Source organism: Lynx canadensis, chromosome C1 (assembly GCF_007474595.2).
Source record: "Lynx canadensis isolate LIC74 chromosome C1, mLynCan4.pri.v2, whole genome shotgun sequence".
Classification (NCBI taxonomy): domain Eukaryota; kingdom Metazoa; phylum Chordata; class Mammalia; order Carnivora; family Felidae; genus Lynx; species Lynx canadensis.
In genome coordinates this window covers 9056905-9072543 of record NC_044310.1, presented here as the reverse complement: position 1 = coordinate 9072543, position 15639 = coordinate 9056905, and positions in this window count along the sequence as shown.

Genomic DNA, 15639 nt, shown 5'->3' with positions numbered 1-15639 from the left:
TGGCCTTTTGGTGGGGGTGGTTTTGGAAAGATCGTTTTGTAGGCGAGAAAACAGGCTCGGAGCAGGGAGATCGCGTGCCCGGGTTCGTAGGGCTGGTAAAGACCAGAGGCAGAATTTGAACCTGGCTCTGAGCTACAAGACCCGTCACACCGGCAAGAGACTCATCACCTTCATTTTGGTGCTTGAGGACATGTGTCACAAAGTCGGGGGTGGGGGGGAGAAAGCTGCTAACGGTGTCCCCCTGGTACCCTTGCCAGCCCAGTGATGTCAGGCTCGGAATGTCCATGGGCTTGGCCTGACCCCTCTGCTGTCCCAGAACCACAGCCAGATGCCTGTCACTGGCTCTCACGGGAGACAGGTTCCGGGTGGGGGGCACATCTTCGTGGGCAGGGATGGATGAGGAGGAAGAAGTGGGGATCCTGTCTACTGAGCTAGTGAGTGTCCAGTTCAACTGCCCCTTTTGTGATCATCCTCGAGTGGCAAGCAGATTTCTGAGGTTACAGCTGGCTCCAGGCCAACCTTTTGGAGGGAATCGGACTCCTGAAGTTTCCACGAAATTGCATGTGACCTGCAGGCCAGGAACACAGTGAGGATCCCAGGGGTCTGAGTGGACTCTGGGAGTGACAGGGCCAGCCAGCGCCGCCCCCTGCCCCCCATCCCGCCTGACAAGGGCTTCGTGAGAATGGAATTGGCTTGGCTGCAGTGGGACCTCACATCTTCCCAGAGCCCCCGGGGCTTCTCCTGACAGCCAGGCAGGGCCTGGTCCCACCCCGACCCCTCCCTCTCTGCTGGGACACTTTTCAGTCTTTCTCTGGATCTCTTCCCAGAGGAACCAGGGAAAAAGCCTTGGGCAGATTCCCAGGAGGCCCTATCCTGGTCCCTCCCCCAGAATGGTCTGGGTGCTTGGAAAGCCTTGAGCGTGAGGGAGGAGATCTAATTCTGTCCCTGAGCTTAGCCAAGCCAATGAGAGTGACAAACACTGAATTCTGACTTCCTGACCCCCGAGGGGCAGGACAGGGCATGCCAACCCTGCAGAGGAGGCTCGGGCCCTGGGAAATGACCTAGTTGTCATGCCGGGAGCCCCTCCCTATCTCCAAAGAGAATCAGAGTGGAGGTGGGCACCAGGCCCAGGGAGGCGCCAGACCCGAGCCCATCCTGGCAGGGTTCCAGGGACCTGGTTATCTGGCCTGGCGAGTGGCCAAGAGTTAAATCCTGTGGCCACAGCCCCGCTCCTAAGGCCAGAATGATTTGAGAAGTGGAGTCTCTTCTTCTCGGGCCAAACCAACGGCCAGAAGGGACCAGGATGACAGAAAGCTCCTGGGCTGACCACGGGCTCAGCTCTACCCCAGATTGTCCCCCTTCTGAGCCCTTCTCATCATGCCCCTGGAGATGTCCCAGTCTGATGGGGGACAAAAAAGGGAACCAGGTTACAAATAAATGAATCCTGCTGCCTGAGTGCCGTGCAGCACAGAGGGAACAAAATGCTTGCAGGTGGGAGGACGGGGGTCCGGGGTCAGGGAGGGGCCGCTGTGGGGTGCTGTCCCTCCACCATCGTGCATCTGGAACTTCTCCCACTGAGGAGGCTTCTCTGATTTTCAGAAAGACGACCATTAATAAGAGCCCAGAGGTCTATGTTTGTGAAGAGAACATCGATATGCAGTCACTCCTGACTTCGAGCAAAGCAGGGGGTGACGACGGTGTCCGTCGGCACAGAAAGAAGGCTGGGAACCGCCTGTGGGCACCCCAGTCACTCTGCGTTCCCCTCCAGTAGGGCCCTCATACTGGGATCCAGTTTACCAACATTCGTTAACACACTTCTCCTCCTAAACTGTGTGCTGTGGAACAGAGCCTGGGCCTGGGGGCCACTGCCCCTCTCACCTCCCATGCCCCACCCCCGCCCCGAGGCCCTCAGCTTCCAGGAAACCAGCAGATCCCTGAGTACCCAGCTTCTCCCAGCCCACCATGGCCCGAGGCTCCCCAAGCGTCAGGAGGCCCCAGTATTTTCAGGGAGGGATCCAGACTGGAGTTCCACTGGCTCTTCGCCCTCCTGCATGTGAGGTCACCTTTCCTGTCCTGCGGAAGGGACAAGATGTTCCTGCCTCCTTGCCTCCTGGGCAGCGATGAGTGTCCAGTGCAGAGGTTCTGGGAACTTTGGGAGGGGGATAATGTGATGCTGCTGGCTCCCACAGCTCCTAGCCAAGACCGAACTGCCCCTCGGGACACCCAGCATCACCGTCTTGGTGTGGCCCAGCCTGACCTGTGACAGCAGCCTGCCCTGAGGCCTGGTTATAGCTCCTCCGAGGCTGGGGCGGAACGAAGCTGGAGCTCAGGAGACCCCAACGTGGGCGGTAGGTGCAGGGGCCGGGAGGCCCGTGGGGAGGGCAGAGCAAAGGGGTCAGACAGAAATGCTACATCGGAGGGGGTTCTGCCATCTTCCAGGACACAGCGGGCAGGGCCGGGGAGTCTGGCAACCCCCCGCCCCTCACCCCCCACCCACCATGCTTGGCTCTGGGCAGGCCCTTTGCGCCCAAGTCTCTCCGGGGCTCAGGAAGAAAATAACCACAGAAGTCCCCTGGGAAGGCATTGCCAGGTGTGACTCGATGGGCCCTGCCCTCCTGGGGAGCCGCTCTCAGCACGTGGATCCCCTTGGGTGGACAGCAGGCCTCGGAGGCAGGGCCCCATTCCACACTAGCTGGCTGGGGAAGCCCGTGCGGGGCGGCCTGGCGACCAGTGCACAGCTGTGTGACCCCGGGGTCACTGACTTCCCTGGATGGAAGCAGCTGTGAGGGAATATTTCTGCAGGGCCCCGAAGCCTAGACGCCAGGTCGCTAAAGGTTACCTGGTCCCGCCCGCGTGGCCAGGCCCACAGCCCCTTCTCCAGCACGCGCGAACCTGCCCTCCCGGGAGGCGCCCTCCCTGGCCACGGTGGCCTGGGCTGCCCCCCATATCAGCCTCGCCCTGACTTCGTTCATTGCCTGTCTCACCAGATCGGAGGTGGGCAGGGGCCGTCATTAATGTTTCCACGTGTAACGGCTGTATGGAGATTCACCTGCTCGAAGTGTACAATTCAGTGGCCTGTGGTACACGCACGGGGTTATGCAGCCCCCACCGCAAACATCTTTGGGAACGTGCGTGCAGGATGTGGTCTTTCCGTCTGGCTTCTTTCACTCAGCAAACGCGTTCGGGGCTCACCCTGCAGTCGCGCGGGGCATCGGTGCCTTTTCACGGCTGAAAACTCTTGCGTGGCACGCGTCTACTGCGGCCTGTTTACCCAGTCCTCACCCTCGAAGGATCTTCCGGGCCATTTCTGTTTACTTGCTCTGTCGGGCTGTCTGAGTCTCTTCCCCTCCAGACCGGACGCTCCATGAGCACCTGGGCCGGTCCACACCGGCTCAGCACCTGGAGGAGTGCGTGGCGTGGTAAATATTTGCCGTCTGGATGAAGAGGGACGGAGCCTTTGTGAGAGGCAGCCACCGTCGGCGTGCTGCCTTCTCACGGCACACCCCGTTCTCCCATCCACCTCCCCTTGTACTCCAGATGGGCCCCTGCATCGTAAAACCAACATTTACCATTCGACGTTCAGGGCGCTACGTTCAGGGGCTCAGTGTTTCTCACCGAGGCCCTGCTGACGTTTCGGTCGGTCGGTCGGTCGGGGACACTTCTCTGCAGGGGACTGTCCTGTGTATTGCAGACTGTTCTGCGGCATCCCTGGTCTCTACTCACTAGATGCCAGGCGCCTCACCCTCCTGGTTGTGACAACCAGAGATGATGCCGCAAATGCCCCCCGAGGAGCTGACCGGCCCCCCGTGTCTGCACACATTTTCTTGTTTTGTTCCCATCGCGGGCCACAGCATCGGGAGCTGGCGCTACGGGCACTGGCTGGCAGAGGAGGCCCCGGGGGGGTTCAGCGGCCTGACCACGGACAAGCCAGCTCCAGAAGCGGATGAGAAGCTGCCGCCCCAGGGTGGGCCCTTAACCCACAGGCAGGAGCTGGGAATCCCGGAGGCTTTGGGCCCCTCCGGCCGCCCGCATCACACTTGAGTTTCTCTGCCTCTGGACTCAGTTTGAAAACTCCCTCACGCCGCCCTCTTGGTGAGTTCCGCCAACGCTGCAGAATTTTCCGGGCTGCTCCCCCCCCCCCGCCCCCAAATCCTTATCATTCCTTTCATTTTTCAATGTTCACAAGACAAAGGAAATAAGCACTTGGAGGAAGACACAAGCTGTGTTTGTTCCCTAGCTGCCGCTGTGATGTAACTGAATCCTGCCTGGGGAGGTCACACTGGGGACCACGCACAGAGCCCAACCCCGGGGCTAGCTGTGGGCACGTCAGCTTCTGCGACCCTGGCGTGTTGACAGGAGGCAAAAGGTCCCCAAACCCCACCCTGGACTCCCTGTGGCAGTGGACTGCTTACAGGGGGGTGGGCAGGGGGTTCTGGCCCAGCCCACATTTTTCTCAGCCATCCGGGGTCCCCCCCTGGCTGAGGGCCCGCTGACAGCCTGGGGAGCTGACTTAACCAGGAGCCAGGGCTGGACTCAGAGAAGGGCTGAGGCTCGACTTTGGAGGCAGCCAAAGCTGAATCCTGGCTCTGTGTGGCAGGTCACTTAACCTGCCAGAGCCTCAGTTTCCTCATCTGTACCCTCCCTGCTGTGGCCAGCACTAAAGAGAATCCCAGTAACCCACTTCTCTGCGTCACTTATTTGAGTGAAAGGCTGAGGAAGCATCTGATTGGTGGAGTGGTGATCACGCCTCAGCTGCCAGGAGCAGGGAAACCACAAGTAGAACCTCTGTATGCCTCTGGCTTTTAGTCAGGGGTTCCCCTGGGACCACCCTGGACTTCAGACAAGAGCTGGTGCCCTGACCGGCAGATGGCCTTCCATCGGACACTGGCAGACTCCCTGAGTGAGTCCCATCCACAAGGATTCTTGTTTAGGCAAAAGGGGGGATTTATTGGTTCACGTAATCAGAAAGCCCAGCGATAGGTGATTTCAGGCATGGCTGGATCCAGGGGTTCCAGCGATGTTTCCAGGACCATCAGGACCTTCAGTTCCACATCCTCTGGGCTGGCTTTGCTCTCAAACATCTTGTTCTAGTGACCGCAAGGTGATTGCTCAGCTCCAGCCTTACCCCCTCCCAGGCTCAAGGGCAGCAGAGGAAAGAGACTGGATCTTCCCAGTCAATCGGAGTTAGTTCTGACGGGTGATAGTTGGCTTGACTTGAGTCACACGTCCACTGTGACCCAATCACAACAGCCAGAGGAATGCAATGCTCTGATTGGCTGGTCCCGAGACCTGCCGTCTGTCTTGGCAGCTTGGAAGGGAATCAAGCCCGTTAAAACACGTGGACTGGAGTTGGGATGGCGTTGGGTCCCCAGAAGTCCAGTGGGGTGCCCCAGCCAGGAGAAAGGAGAAAGGGTTCTGGGTAACAAAAGCAGCCGTCACCAGAGTGACCAGTGGTGGGCTCCCTGACATGCCGCTGGCCATGCCCCACGGGCAGTACTGAGTTCCCAGAGCAGGACCGGGGCCTCTCCTGACTGACAGTTGGCCAGTGTGGTGACAGATGGTTGGCGGCCCCCTGCCGACCTCTGGCCCCGTCTGACGGGCAGTCAGCAGGCACCCCGGTGGGCAGTTGGCCCTCAAAGTGCTTGGCAGCCGACCAGCCGTATCTGGCAGTCTTTCCTGGGGGCTGCCCTGCAGAACACGGGGAGATCTCCTGGGCTCACCACTGCCCCACTCTGGCTCGGCCTTCCTTACACCACGGCCCCAGCTGGGCAGAGAAGACGGCAGGGGGAAGGCCAGAGCTGGCTCCCTGGCCTCCGGCAGGAGCTAGAGGACTTTGGGGGCCAGTGGTTCCCTCCGAAAGCCAGGGGCCTGTGGCCCTGGAATGCAGGGACCCAGGAAATGTGCGAATGGGCACCCGGCCTGGCCCTGCTCGCTCAGTGTCACTCAGCTTCTAGTAGTTCTGAAAGGCCCACCAGGGGTCGGGCGCTGGGGCTCCAGGCGGCGAGCGGTGGCAGCCGTGAACTTAACAGGCAGGGCTGGCCCTCACTGAGCTGGCGGCCCATCGGGGAAGAGGCGCCTGGCTGGGGTGCTGACGACGTAGATGTGCCCTGTGGATGTGGGTGGAGGGGGGCCTTCCAGAGAGGTGATTTGTCAGCTGAGGCCGCGGGGGGGCCCCGCCGGGAGGAGCAGAGAGCAAAGGCCCGGCTAGAGGAGTGTCCGAGGCCGTGAAAGAAGGTTGGAGCAGCTCGCGGGGAGGGGTGTGCCAGCCGCTGGCCCTCTGAGCTCTGGAGAGGCTGTGAGGCTGTGATGGGCCTGGGAGAGGATCTGCGCCCTCCTCCCAAGGACAGTGACAGGATCAGCCTTGCCTTTTAGGAAGGTCCTTGTGGATGCAGAGGGAACCGATTGTGGGGCCAGGGGTGGAAGGTGGGGGGCAGTTGGGTAATCCAGATGAGAGAGGGTGGTGACCCTGAGCGGAGAGGGGTGGGTGTGACAGATCAGGGGGTTCGCTTTCGGTGGCATCGTGGGGCCTGGGGGCTGCCCCCCACCCCGGGGCTGTGGTCAACAGCTGCCCAGTGCCGTGCACAGAGGGATCCTAGGACTGCACACTCGTCCCCCCCCCCGCCAGCCCCCCACACCGCGTCTGCACGCGGTCCGCTTCCAAGGACCCAGTGGAGGAAGCGCTTTGTGCCTTCTTTGCGCATCCTCGTGTTGTCACTGGAGGCTGCCGCACGTGCCACTTTCGTAGTTTCAGAAAGGGATTTGGTGAATGGAAAGGGGGGACAAGGTGAGCGTGGGGACCACCACGCTGGCCGGTTGGGCCGCTGACAACTCCCAGGACGACGGAGGTGGCTCCGGCCGCCCCGGCCCCTTCTGCCACCGCCGTAACCCGGGCTGCCCCCTGGGTTTCGGGAGACCACGTGTCTCACGTGCCAGGGGTGGCTGTCGCTGCTATGCCTGTCCCCTCCCCTCCCCCATCACACTCATCCCTGCCCCCTCCCCCCACCCCCACACGACTGGAATAAGAGGCTAAGACGAGGCAGGTCTGGACGTCCGGCCCCGGGGAGGCCGCCACAGACCGAAGGCCGGGCCACCCCCGGGCCAGGGAAGGAGGCTGGCCTCTTCTCCTCGGCCAGCTGGTCCATGCGTCCGGCTCCTGCCCGGGGCCAGGATGACAGATGGCCCCCGAAGGAAAGGTCAGTGTCTTGGCAGAGGCGGGCGGGGTGGGGCGCCTTCTGAGCGCTCGCTCGGCCCACGGCTGGCGTTTGGGAGCCCGGACCTCGACAGCAACCGGACTTTATTTTGGTTACTAAGGATGGGAAGGTTCGGGTCATAAATAAACTGCCTGGCCGGGCAGCCGGCCTCCGATCCCCCAGGGCGGCCCGCGGGCCGAGGCCTCTTCAAGGCCAGCGTGTCCCCCGCCTCTCGGCCCCCGGGGCGGGAGGTCTGGCGGCGGGGGCTGGGGAGCCCAGTGGGGAGGCGGGGGAGAGAGGAAGGGGTCTCGGGGCCTGGGTTCAGAGCAAGGTTAGCCAAATAGTGGATAAATTAAGCGAGGGAAACAGACATCTCCCCTCTCGGTGAACTTTTCACCCAGCTAACCTGCTCCACACCCACTCAGGTGGCAGCAACTCCCGCCCCGTGGCTGTCACCTCCCTGGGGGGGTTGTCACCTGCGTCTTCCCCCCAGCCACCAGCACCACCCCAGGAGAGCGCGTTGGGACGGAGCCCCCAGGCTCCCAGGCCACGGGCCCAACGCCGGGCTGCCGACACCTCATTCAGAAACTCGGGGATCTGACCCAGCCCGGAGTTTGAATTTGGGCAGCCCCTGCCCTCCTCTCCCCTCACCCGGTGCTCTCACCCTGGGTGGGTCCCACGATTCTGGCCCAGCCGGCACCTGCCCCCGATGGAGCCGGGGACTACTGGGGCGGGGCCGAGGTTGTCTTCCCTGAAAATGGCCCTACAGGTTTAGGGCAGGACCCTCTACCCGGACCTCCTTCTCTTGGCTTGCTTCAGGCCTGAGCCACCCCTCAGGGCACCGGCTCCATCTTCAGGGGGCGAAGCAAGAGGCCCTCCCCGTGGAAGGGGTCCCCCAAGCAACCGCCATTGCCCCGGGCTCTGTGCCACGAGCAGGTATGTCCCTCAGCCAGCAGAGTCTTCTCTGAGCCGGGGCCCGCGGACAGACGCGGCCTCGCGGGTCATCAGGCTACAGTGTGTGTGCCAGAGGAAGGCCTGGGCATCGGGAAGACCCTCCCCAGGAGGGGAGTCTGCTGAAGAGCGGGGGGGGGGCCCTGACGACAGCCACCAGGCCGTCTCTGCCCACTGTCCTGTTCTCTCGTGGCCGTCCAGCCTGGACACATAGCTTGGAAGAAATGCACGACCCTGGCGCACAGGTAAGCAGGGCCGGGAGACAAACGGGGTGCGGAAGGGGCCAGGCGTTCACTCGCTCCGTGGGCACGTCGGGATGAGTGCCCGCTGCGTGCTGGGCCCCGGGCCTGGGGCCGGGGACACGGAGAAAATGCAGAGGGCCAGGAGCCTGTGCTGGCTGAGTGGAGAGAAGGTGGATGGACAGATAGGCCAGTATACAGACCAGTCACAGGGGCAAATATCAGACAGTGGCTGGAGCAGTCAGTGAAGACTTCCCGGAGGCGGTGACATCTGAGCTGCGGTCAGGATCCTAAGGAGGAGACATCCTTGTAAAGGGAGGGGTGTGGGGCGAGGCAGAGAGCTGGGCCGGCCCGAAGCACAGGGCTGTGGGGCAGCGTCGGAGGCCAGGCCTCCACCTTAGCTTTGCCCTTGGCCCTCCTGGTACATTGTCTTCTTGTCTGCTCAGACCAACCCACCTCCCCGACAAGGACACCAGCTGGTCCTAGCGACTGCACGGGGCTGCGCAGTGACAAGCCCTTTGGATGGCGGTGGGTGGTCTGGACGGAGCCCCGGCTCGGACACTCGCCTTCGGGGGCCGCAGTTTGGATTCTGTGAGATGGGGACTCAGTGCCCACCCTCCCGAGGACTGGGGAAGAGGAGAGCTGCCCGGGAGTCCTCATTTCTCCGGAGAGAGGGTGGGGGGCACCTGCAGCGTGGCAGAAGGTGTGAGTAGGGGCGCCCCTGTTCTGCATTTACATGTGGCCCGCGCCCCCCAGAGGATGATGGAAACCTGAATGCTGTGGTCTTGCCCTCTGTACCCTCCTTCCCTGGGCACTGCTGCAAGGCCTTGGCTGTCTGTAGGCAGGGAGGGCTGGAGGAGCCCTCGGGCTCTGTCACGGCCGATGTCATCTCCCAGACGGTGGCCTTCGAGAAGCTGCCTGCTCCTCCATTGGACTCAGAGCCATCCTTCCCGTTCAACAAACGTGTCTGGTTTCAGGCCAAATAATGTGGGGAACCTGGCCCCGCTGGCTGTGTTCCCAAGAAGGGGCCCTGCGGACACCACCCCATAATTCCACACGGGGGCCGCAGAGACCCAGAACCGGGCCTGGCGTGGGAAGGAGGCGAATTTATTTGGCTTTCCTACAAAGAGATCCCGACGTCAGGGAATCTTCCTGGGGTCCCCTAAAGCGTCACCTTTCTTGCATTTCCTAACATGAAGTTATTAGCTCTGTGTTTCCTGGTTATAAAAAACAATATACACTCATTATTATTTTTTTTAATGCTTATTTATTTTTGAGAGGGAGAGAGCATGAGCAGGGGAGGTGCAGAGAGAGAGGGGGGACAGAGGAAGTAGGCTCCGCCCTGCCAGCAGAGAGCATGGGCTTGAACCCATGAGCTGTGAGATCATGACCTGAGCTGAAGTCGGACGTTCAACGGACTGAGCCACCCAGGCGCCCCTCATTATTTTTAAAAAATTAAAATAACATTAAAAGGCATTCAGATCTATCTCCCTGCATCACAGCTGCCTTCCCTGACCACCCGTATCTGTCACAGGGCAAGGACCCCACTCCGATGTGTTGAATGAGTGAAGGAAGAAAGGAAGGAAGGAAGGAAGGAAAGCAGGAAGGAAGGAAGGAAGGAGATTATATAATCCTTCAAGGAAAGTGGACTACTTTATTTACAAATGGGTCATTATGGCCATCAGCATCCTGCCCCCCGAAAGAAACAGGTTCTCCTTAATGCCGGCCCTTCCAACAGTGGGATTTCCCTGGGGCACGGTGACCTTTCTGCTTCCTGTCTTTCCCACAGTTCCTGGGCCAGGGGCTTCCCAGAGCACATGGTCTGCCCATGGGCTCATTGTCTTAAAGTATTATTAAAAAGATGATGGCGTGTCAAGAAAGAAGAAAATGGGGGGAGGGGCGGAGAAATGGGCACCCACTAACTGTCCCAGCAAATACCATTTTCCTGCCTGCGCGTGGTCCTTGGGACCCGCTCGGCACACGCAAATTTTGTATGCGGTACAAGTTTTTTACTCAGGTTTATGATTCTCAATTTTTACTTAACACTCTGATAGATGTTTCTGTGCATAACCTTCAGAATTCTCACTGTAAAATCATTTCAGGGGAGCCTGGGTGGCTCAGTCGGTGAAGCGTCCAGCTTCAGCTCAGGTCACGATCTCACGGTTCACGGTTCGGAGCCCACATCAGGCTCTGTGCTGACAGTGCGGAGCCTGCTTGGGATTCTCTCTCCCTCTCTCTCTCTCTCTCTCTCTCTCTCCCTCTGCTCCGCCCCCCCCCCCTTTCTCTTTCTCTCTCTCTCAAAAGTAATAAATAAATAAACTTAAAAAAAAAGATAATATTCAATGGCTTTCGACTCTGCCTTCGTGCACCTTTCCCATCATATTTCTGGCAAATTCCTTTCCTAACGGGCGTATAGGTTGCATCAGGTTTTTTGTTTGTTTGTTTGTTTGTTTGTTGCCATTGACAACTTGCAGCCCTGGATATTTTACCAGCTTGGGCATTTTGTATCTTTTAAACCTTCCCCTTGGGAAGAATCCCAACGGAGGGTCCAGGAACTAAGAACACAAAAAGTTTTATGGCTTTTTTTCTGGGTGTGAGCCCCTGGCTTCTCAAAAGGGAGATGCCAATTTGCAATTCCATCAGTAGGGTGAGGATATGAATTTCTAGGCATGCTTGCCAATGCTGGGTGTGGCCTCAAAAACATTCCTCTTTTTGCCAATGTAGTATAAAATAGTCTCGAAGTACCTCCTTCAATCTGCCCTTCTTCGATTATCAGTGCAGAGAAACCTTTCACGATGTGGCGATTCAGAGCAGGTGAATCTGACCAGTGAATTCACCTCCGAGCCCCAGACCATCACGTATAAAGGGGATAACGTCATCTCCTCACGGCCTTTTTGCGATTATTTTTTTCCCAATTCGGCCGAATTTTTCTTTTTATTTGCATATTTATAAGAGCTTTGGGCCCACACTGCACCTTCGGAATACTGAAATCCAAACCTGGTCTTTGCCCCGAGAGCTTACAAGATATTTTCATCTTTCTAGTGTTTCTCAGAACTGCCCGAAGTGAGCCTTTCAAGAGTAGCTTGAATATACGACAGTAGTGACATTATCTGCAGGACCCAGACAACTCGGAAATGAATTAATTTTGTCCCAGGCACAGCTATCAGGGTTGTGACCATGTAAATAGTTTCCAATCTTTCACACCCGAATGAATGGATTATACCCTGCGGAAACCTGCTTGGTTGGAGAGATTTCATTAAAATGGAAACGCAAGGGGGTGCCCGGGTGGCTCAGTCGGTTAAGATTCTGACTTCGGCTCAGGTCATGATCTCGTGGTTCGTGAGTTCAAACCCCGCATGGAGCTGCGTGCTGACAGCTCAGAGCCTGGAGCCTGCTTTGAATTCTATGTCTCCCTCTCCCTCTGCCCCTTCCCTGCTTGCACTCTGTCTCTCTCTCTCTCTCTCTCTCTCAAAAATAAATAAACATTGGAAAACGGTGGAACGATCGGAATGCAAAAATTTTCTGGGACAAACAAAAAGATTACAGCATTTCATAGATAATATAGGAAAAAGTTACATACCACAGTCACCAACTCTGTACATGTTAGATTTTCTTGCTGCACTTCCTGTGATAATTAAATGAGATAGAAACTCTTAAGGCAGTGCCTACCGCAGGATAAACACTCAGTGCCTGCTGACTGCCTTAGTCCAATATCTTTGTAGGTAAATGATCTTTTCATATCCCTCGCTCACATGTGTTGGATGCATGATTTTTTTCTTATTTATGTTAATGAGCTCTTTATATATTGTAGCCATTCTTCCTTGGTGTCATATTTCCTGACATTTCACTTTGTTCAACAAAATTTAGGCTATTGGAAAGTTTGTGGGTTTTGACATCTGTTCCTTCCCCCCAGAACTGTCTTGGGATCCATTAGAGTCACTGCTTTCCCTCAATTGTCCAAGACAAAGCAGGCAGAAGCCAGAATCTGGAGGCCTACCAGTTGGAATAATTTAGTTGATCTTGTCTCGGGCTCAGTCAGCTTTCCCTGATGTCATGGCTCTCCAGGGACTTGGCTCATCGAAGCATGTGGAATAATTCTTCTGAAACGAAGGACTCAGAATCTGCCCGTTCTGGGTGACTTTTGCTTCAAACGAGGTTAGTCTTCTTGATTTTGTGTTGGTGGTTGTCCTCTCTCTTTTTTTGCAGCAAATTTGCAGCCTTCTATGTGCAAGACTCTGAGTGGGGGGGGGGGGTATAAAGGTAAACAAAAAAGATACATCCCCGCCCCAGTGGAATCCACAGTTTACTGGGACACCCACACTGGCTCACGGCATCTAGTCAGTGAATATTTAATGAGCATCTACTGTGTCCCAGGCTGTCTGCTAGAGACTGGGGACATCCATGTGAGCAGAGATGACCCCTGGCTTCATGGGCTCATCTTCATTAGCCAAATAGCCACACAAATACATGGAGGATGACATTTAACATGGATGAACTACGAAGGAAGGGCTCACGGAGCTAGGGGGCTGTAACACAGGGATGTGACTTTTTCCGATTGAGGGCCCAGGGGAGCCAGGGGTGTCAGTTAGAGAAGGCTTCCGGGAGGAGATGACATTTCAGGTGACTTCTGAAGACTGGCTGGGAGTTGACCAGGTACAGTGGGAAAAGTCTCTTTGAGACAAAGGGAGTAGCTCATGCGAAACCCTTGGGGTGGGAAGGGATAATTTTAAACGTCCACGCGGCTAGATCCAAGGTCCGGCACCAGAATTCTGGGCTGAAAGGCTGGGTCCCTCCTATTCTACCAGGTCAGTGTTTCGGGGGACCCTCTCCTGGTTTGGCCCACCCCCAGGGCCCCATCTGCCTTGTCTGGCGGCGGGAGAGGTGTGAGGGGAGTGAGGAAGGCCATGGAGAGCCCCACTGGCGCCCTGCTACTTTCTCTGACCTCAGCTGGAGCCTGGCCTTCTGCCTCCGGGAGTTCACGGGGAGGTGAAGTCTCCTCCAAGTGGAGGCTGGGTCTTTCCCCTCCAGGGAGGCCCGGGAAGGCCCAGGAAGGCCCCTTCCTCCCCTTCCAGGGCTCCCTGGGACCCAAAGAGCCAATTGTCCAGCTGTGCCCTCTCCTCTTCCCGGCGCTGGGGGCTCCGTGACTGTCCTGTCCCGGGGCACAGGCTTGGGTCCCGGTGGGAGGACCCAGGACCTAGGGACCTTGGGGCTGCGCCAGACCTCTGTGACTCCCCCAGACAGGACGGGCTGCATTCCCCTTGCTGGCCCCTGCTTCCCTCAAGGTCCAGGGGACAGCTCAGAGCTCAAGTTCCCTCCGTGGGACCAGGACAATGAGAGTGTGCGCCACCTTGAGCACTTCGTGGTTTGCAGATTTCCAAAAGACGCTTTGGCTCTTTCCCTCTGCAAGCGCCCAGGAGCTATGTCATTGGCTTCCCACCCATCCTTACCGGGAAATTCCAGCCCAAGAGTCCGGGCTTTGGGAACGTCTGCCTAGAGTTGAGAGCCAGCGAACACTGGGTTGGAATCCCTGATCCGCCTCTACTCTCTGTGGGGCCCTGGGTAGATTTTCCTCTCTGAGCCTGTCTCCCCATGTGTAAAACGGAGACGTGGGAGACAGCCAGGTAAACTGAGGCCTCACTTGTAGGACCTGCGTTCTAGTGCGTTCTAGGAGGCCTCATTTGATCTGCACGGGAACCCGGTGATGGAGATACGAGGTAGTAGTTCTTACAGATGAGGGCTCTCGGGTTCAGAGAGGTTGTGAAACCCACTCAAGGTTGCACAGCAAGTAAACGGCCCGGCACAGTCAGGAGGGGTGTTTGCTGAGAACCCCGCCCAGTCTTGGACCCCAAAGCTAGGAGCCCGAGAGGAAGTTTTCTGTGCCAGCTCTTCCTGCAAGCCCAGAATTCCCCAATCTCTCGGCACCACCCCCACCCCCGCCCCGAGTGGTTTCTGCAGCCTATGGGGCTCCATCCGCAGGCCTGTATTTTGAAACTTGGCATTGGCATTGGGGGAGGGCGGTCGGAGCGACCTCCCCTCAGAGGGAGCTGCTGTCACTTCTCCCCCTGGGGGGAGAGCAGCTTGGCGAGCAGGAGGGGCAGGCCGGCCCCTTTGTTGCTCGCTGAGAGGACAGTGCGGCCACCGCACAATTCAGCTGCCAGCTCGCCGCGGTCACTCCATCCATCACCGAGGGCGGGGGCTCCGGGCCGGCTTCTCGCCTGCAGTGTTGTTCTAGTCTGCCTGGAGCTGTGAGATAAACGGGGCATGAACTGGCCCCCTGGCAGGGGGTCAGCCCCTTCTGCCCTCATTAAAGTGCCAATCAAGAAGAGGAATGGAGGCCAGCCGAGTGAGCTCAGCCTCCCGGTGGCCGAGGGGGCAGGATCCAGACCCGGCCCGCAAGCTTGTGGTTGCAACATCACCCCTGGTTTTTGGTTTTCCCTGCAGTGAGAGCGGTGGCGGGGCTGGGGGCAGGGGTGCAGTGGGGGCGGTGCCGACAATTCAAGGCAGCAAATGCTTCTCACGCGGGCCAGCTGGGACCCTGTCTGGCTACCTGCCGCCCTGTGACAAATCCCCAAAACTCAGTGGCTTAGAACAACAACCATTTTTTTTCTTCCCTAATCTCTCTTGGATCTAAGGGTTGACTGGGCTCCACTAGGTGACTTTTCTGCTCCATGTGATGTGGCCTGGAGTGGCTGTCATCTGGGGCTCCTCCGGGCTGGGAGAGCTTCCCCGTAGCTCATGCTGCATGTACCGGCTGCCTGTAGCAGGGACCCCTGGAAAGCTGGGCCCACCTGCTTTGCTGGGTGATTGGGCCTTTCCTTCCATCTCCACGGGGTCTCTTCTCCAGGGCAGCCAGACTACTTTTCACGCCTTAGGGCTCCCAAAATGTAGAGAATGGAGGTGTTAGGGTTTCTTAAGGCATTGGCCTAGAACAGGCACAGGATAACTTCTGCCTTTTTTTTTTTTTTTTTAAAAGACTGTGCGTCAGCAGGGGAGGGGCAGAGAGAGAGGGAGACATAGAATCTGAAGCAGGCTCCAGGCTCTGAGCTGTCAGCACAGAGCCCGACGCGGGGTTCGAACCCATGAACCGTGAGATCATGACCTGAGCCAAAGTCGGACACTTAACTGTCTAAGCCACCCAGGCGTCCCTTACTTTTTATTTTTTATTTTTTTAATGTTTATTTATTTTTGAGAGAGAGAGAGAGACAGACAGCGAGCGAGTGGGGGAGGGGCAGAGAGAGGGAGACACAGAATCTAAAGCA